The sequence below is a fragment of the Diabrotica virgifera genome, chromosome 6 (assembly GCF_917563875.1).
Source record: "Diabrotica virgifera virgifera chromosome 6, PGI_DIABVI_V3a".
Taxonomy (NCBI): domain Eukaryota; kingdom Metazoa; phylum Arthropoda; class Insecta; order Coleoptera; family Chrysomelidae; genus Diabrotica; species Diabrotica virgifera.
The window spans coordinates 152,025,650-152,031,657 of record NC_065448.1 but is presented as its reverse complement, the minus strand read 5'-3'; positions in this window follow the sequence as shown (position 1 = coordinate 152,031,657).

Genomic DNA, 6,008 nt, shown 5'->3' with positions numbered 1-6,008 from the left:
CAGCAACCAGGGAAAAAACCTAGTTCGAAAGAAATGGCTGAAGACAGATAGAGAAGAAGATCTGGAAGAGTAGGAGAAAAAAGGAAGACTCCCAAAACCAACAGTTAATATTGATGCCAAAATATGGGAGAAATACTACGGATAGTTATTTAAGGCGAGAGAAAGTTCTCTCGAATACACAGAAGAAACAGACCTTGATGAAATCGATTTAACGTCATTTGAGGACTTTTTACGTGTGTTAAGAAATCTAAAACAAAAGAACGCAGCAGGCCCAGATGAAATCCCAAATAAGCTAATAAAACGAGACGGAGAAGAACTACAATGGAAAATATACGACCTAATAATAAGGATTTTGGGAAGAATAAAGAATACCCGAAGAATGGAAAACTGGATGGATATTTCCGATTCTTAAGAAAGAGGACAGCACAAAATATAACAACTATAGAAGAGTAACACTGTTAAACAGCTCCTACAAGATATTGACATGACTATTCAGACAAAAACTCTCAAAAAACATTGAAACTAAAATGGGAGACTACCAGCACGGATTCAGAGAGGGAAGGTCAACAATAGACGCAGTTCACATAATCACACAGTCAATTGAGAAATGTTATGAACATGATATCGACTTACACATCCTTTTCATAGACTTAACAAGACCCGACCTAATAGAAGACATGAAAAACCTAGATATACAAATGAAACTTATAAAGCTTACGAAAATGACAATGAAAGGGTCGACTGCAGCAATAATTACAGATAACGGAATCAACAAAAATATAGAAATAGCAAGTGGAGTACGACAAGGGGACTCTCTATCAACGTCACTATTTAATGTCGCTATAGAAAGAACAATAAGAGCTACAGAAATAAAAGGTACGATTATAACATCGACGTCGCAACTTGTGGCGTATGCTGACAACGTAGCATTAATTAGCAAAAACCTGAACAGTTTAAAGAAAGAATTTACGAAGTTATGCAAAGAAGCATCCAAAGGGGGTTTAGAAATAAATCAAAACAAAACAAAATACCTAACATGCTCAAGAAAAAGCCCAGTTAATGTGACAAACTTAAATATTGGTGAATATGAATTTGAAAAGTTAAAACACTTTAAATATCTTGGAGTCTCAGTTAATGGAACTAATGATAGAAGCATCGTAATTAATGAAAGAATCCAGGCAGGAAACAAAACCTACTGGAAATACAGTAACTTCCTCAAAGATAAGAAGATTACTCAGAATACAAAACTGAAAATTTACAAAGCAGCAATTAGACCAGTAATCACATATGCTGCTGAAGTAATGTATCTGACACAGAAAGAGGAAGAAAGATTGAGGATCCTAGAAAGGAAAATAATTCGTAGGATAGCAGGACCATTAAACTTAGGTAATAATGAATTTAGAAAACTTATGAACCACGAAGTAAGAGAACTTCTGAAAGGAGAAGACATCGTCAGATTTATCAAGAAAATTTCCAAATGGAGACCTGTATCAAGTAGACCACGAGGAAGACCCAAAACTAGATGGGAGAACCAGATAGTCGAGGACCTTAAGAAGATGGGATTTAGAGAATGGGTAACCATAAGCAAAAACAGGAACGAATGGAGGAAAATTGTAGAAGATGCCAAGTCACACAACCAATTGTAAAACCAAATTGTTAATGGGGATTGATTCACCGCGACAATCGAATCGGAAGAGCCCAAAGAGGGCGGCAATCACTCCGCTAGGAGTGTATATGCCACGATAAATTGTTGAATGTAATTTTCATAAGCTGTCTTGAATGTTCTTGAATAGACATGTTCTCTAAATTATCTAAGAGAGAACATAAATATTCATGCTCATTTTATTCTTATATTTTCTTGACCAAATCTTTTTTCTTCAGCCGAGTTATATTTTCAGCATTTTCGCATTAGCGATAACTACGAGTGTGTTGTGTGCTACACCTACTCCAATGATTAAAACCACGAAAAATGACACAACTAAGTGCTTTAATATAAATAGTGTATTTACACTTACAGAGTAATTTACAGATCTTAAAATTAAGCTTTAAATTAAGTTTAAATTTAAGTCAACTACTCTCAAGAGTCAAGAGCTATCATTATCGATGGAGAAAGATTGCGTTCCAAAATTACCTAAATCTAAAAGATAAATTACCTCTCGATGCTGCCAAAGTGGATATCGCAATACGAAATGCACAAAATATCTCACTATAACATCTCTATCCCACTAAGGCGATTTGACTACTTCTGAGTGGAATGAGTTATATCATTTTTCCATCGCTTTTTATACTGGCTTTATTTCTGCTTTATTGATACTGCCCTAACATCGATTTGTTTTTCATTTGATCTTATCTTCTATTTATGTGTTATTATTTGTCTATTTCACCACTTCCGTTTAACAATACTTTCCTTGCCTGAAGCTTGACTTCTCTTCACCACCCTTAAACTTCTATTTTTCTTAATAACAGTGGTAATTTGTTTAGTATTATATTGCCTTACGTCCTTTCTCACTGTTTTATTAATAAATATGTTTATAAAGCTTTTGTAGTACGTATACGTTCGTGCCGTTTTTGTTCTTAATTTGTTTTCTTATCTCAATAAGTCTTTTAATCTCTTGACTGATTTTTTACGAATATTGCAGGCAGTTAGCAGTTAGCTAAACATAATTAAAATACCAAATATTGCAAAATATTAAATTTACAATTAGTCCTGTCGCCAGGGGGGTACAACGGCCTCCTTAATTCAGATGGACTTACCCAAGTTTTTTATGTATTTTGACCCGTAGAATACGAATTTTTTAGGTAACAGTTGATCCGAATGTCGATAAGTTTGTTATAAACAAAGAACTTGAGGAATTACATAACAGCGATTTTTCGCAAAACAAAACATTTTTTTGCATTTTTTGGGTGATTCTCAGCAAAAAATGGTCTTACAAGTTTTTTCGTAGGATGCATAGTTTTAGGAATAAACGCGGTTGAACTTTAAAAAAATTGAAAAAGTGCAATTTTTGAACCCGAATAACTTTTGACCAAAAAATAAAATAGCAATTCTGCTTACTGCATTTGAAAGTTCAAGTCAAATTCTATCGGCTTAGATTATTTGCATTGCTAAAAATTAAGTTTTTATTTGTTAAACAAAGCCATAAACACATAGTGTTTCCCATGCCCAATGCATGCGTTTTAATGTACGTAATCTACGTAGAAATTGTGTGTATGCGCGCCTACTCGTTCGATTTCAAATGGGAAATGCATTGAAAACATCATTCAATAACTATGTGTTTATAGCTTTGTTTAACAATAAAAAAATTAATTTTTAGCAATGAAAGTAATCAAAACCGATAGAATTTGACTTGAATTTTCAAATGCGGTAAGCAGAATTGCTATTTTATTTTTCAATCAAAAGTTATTCGGGTTCAAAGTTTCAAAATTTTTCGATTTTTTGAAAGTTCAACCGCGTTTATGTCGAAAACTATGTATCCTACGAAAAAACTTGTAAAAACGTTTTTTGCTTAGAATGACCCAAAAAATACAAAACAATGTTTTGTTTTGCGAAAAATCGCTGTTATGTGATTCCTCAAGTTATTTGTTTATAACAATCTTATCGACATCCGGATCGACTGTTACCCAAAAAATTCGTGTTCTACGGGTCAAAATACATAAAAAAAACTTAGGTAAGTCCATCTGAATTAACGAGGCCGTTGTACCCCCACTGGCGACAGGACTAAATCAGAAGAAGCTGATGTAATGTTTTTTTTTAATATTTAAAATAAAGAAAAATCACACGGTTGTTTTAGTACATTTTATTTTAGAATTATTCATCTAAATCAGTGTTATATATTATACATATTATGTATCAAATATTGGCTGACGGTCGATATGACCTAAAAATTATTTATTATACCTAATCCCGTTCCGAATTTTTATTTAGTTTGTGATAACACTGTCAATATTTGCTTCAGTATTCTAGGACACGGTACGAAAAAGGTCTTTGCTTTGTGTTCATGATATCTGGGGTTTATTGAGACTAACAAATAATGTTAACAAGATGCGTGCTATCTACAACTATTACAGAATATGTAAAGAAAATGTAATAACACGTAGATGTACCTATATCTAAGCTTCCGCTTAATCAGCTTAAGGATACAGTTTGTTCTTTGTAGCTTTTGGATTCACCTAAATTCCTACCTACATCATCCGTCCATCTTCCATTTTTTTTTATTTTTGCAGTGGAAATATATGACCACGATATTGTACCCTTTACATGCCTCTGTTCCTTTCTATCTTATTCAATATCTATCCAATTCTCCACCCCTAATAGGCGACCGGGAGATACCCCTAAAATGACCAGGTACTGACCACGGAGAGGTGAATGGCTAATTTTATTCATACTTTATATTTTTGAAGGTGCTGAAAACGAAAATGAGGTTTATATTGAATTTTATGTGGGGGAACATTGTCAAAATCGCAATTTTAACCTAAAAAAAATAAATCACGTTTTTTTTGCGTTTACCTCGCTACACCTCTGTTCGATTTTAATATTTTTTTCTGAAATTTTTACAGTATATAGCTCTAACATTTCTAAAGACAACGGTACCTGCTTTAAGCTTTAATTCTTATCCTGATAAAGGTTATGAATTTTTCAAAGAAAAAGGTGCGGATTTGTGCATTGCAAAGTTTAATCGCAAAAGTTGAGTGATATTGACGTTTGTGCTAAAATAGAGAGTACAAAGAAGTTTTCTGGAAATTTTAGATCAAAATGTTTCATAGAAAAAAATAGTGCAACTTTTATTATCGACATTAGAAATCCCCAATATAACGGTTATTTTTCGAGATACTGACCGTGGGTGGTGAATGGCTAATTTTGGTCTTAGATTATGTTTTTGACGGTGCTGAAAACGAAAATGAAATTTATTTTAAATTTTAGGTGGGGGAATATTGTCAAAATCGCAATTTTACCATAAAAATAAAAAAAAGTGAAATCAGGTTTTTTGCGGTTAACTCGCTACAACTCTGGTCGATTTTAATATTTTTGTCTAAGGTTTGTACACTAATATGTTGCTCACTTTTATGAAGACAACTGTAACTGTTTTAAAATTTTAGTCTTATTCTAGTAAAAGTTATGAATTTTTTAAAGTACCAGGTGCAGACTCGTAAAATGCAAAGTTTAATATCAAAAGTTAAGAGGCAAAATTTAAAATTTATCTTATTAATCACGTTTATGTTAAAACATAGATCACAAAGAAGTTTTCTGGAAAGTTTTAGTTACAAATGTTTAATAGAAAAAAAAATGGAGCAACTTTTAATATAGACGTTATACGTCCACAAAATAACGCTTATTTTTCGAGATACTGACCATGGGAGATGAATGGCTAATTTTGGTCTTATTTTATGTTTTAGATAGTGCTGACAATGAAGAAGAGGTTTATTTTGAATTTTATGTAACGGAACATTGTCAAAATCGCAATTTTAACCTAAAAATGAAAAAAAAGTGAAGTCACGAATTTTTACGTTTAACTCGCTACAACTCTGTTCCATTTTAATATTTTTTTTCTAAAATTTCTACGGCATAGATTTCTTACCTTTGTGAAGACTATGAAAGTAACTGTAGTCTTTCAGCTTTTTTTTTTATAAAAGTTATGAATTTTTAAAAATAAAGGTACAGACTCGTGAATTGCAGAGCTAAATCGCAAAAATTAAGTGACAAAATTTAAAATTTATCTATTTGATTACGTTTATGTTAAAACATAGGGTTCAAAGAAGTTTTGTGGGGAGTTTTAGGTCTAGATGTGCTATAGAAAAAATATGGTGCAACTTTTAAATTTAAGAAAAACGTCACCATCAAAAACATAAAGTAAGACCAAAATTACCCATTCACCACCAATGATCAGTATCTCGAAAAACTAGCGTTATTTTGGGGATTTATAAAGTAGATATTAAACGTTAGACCATTTGTTTTCTATAAAACATTTTGATCCAAATCTTTCCAGAAAACTTCTTTGTACTCATATTTT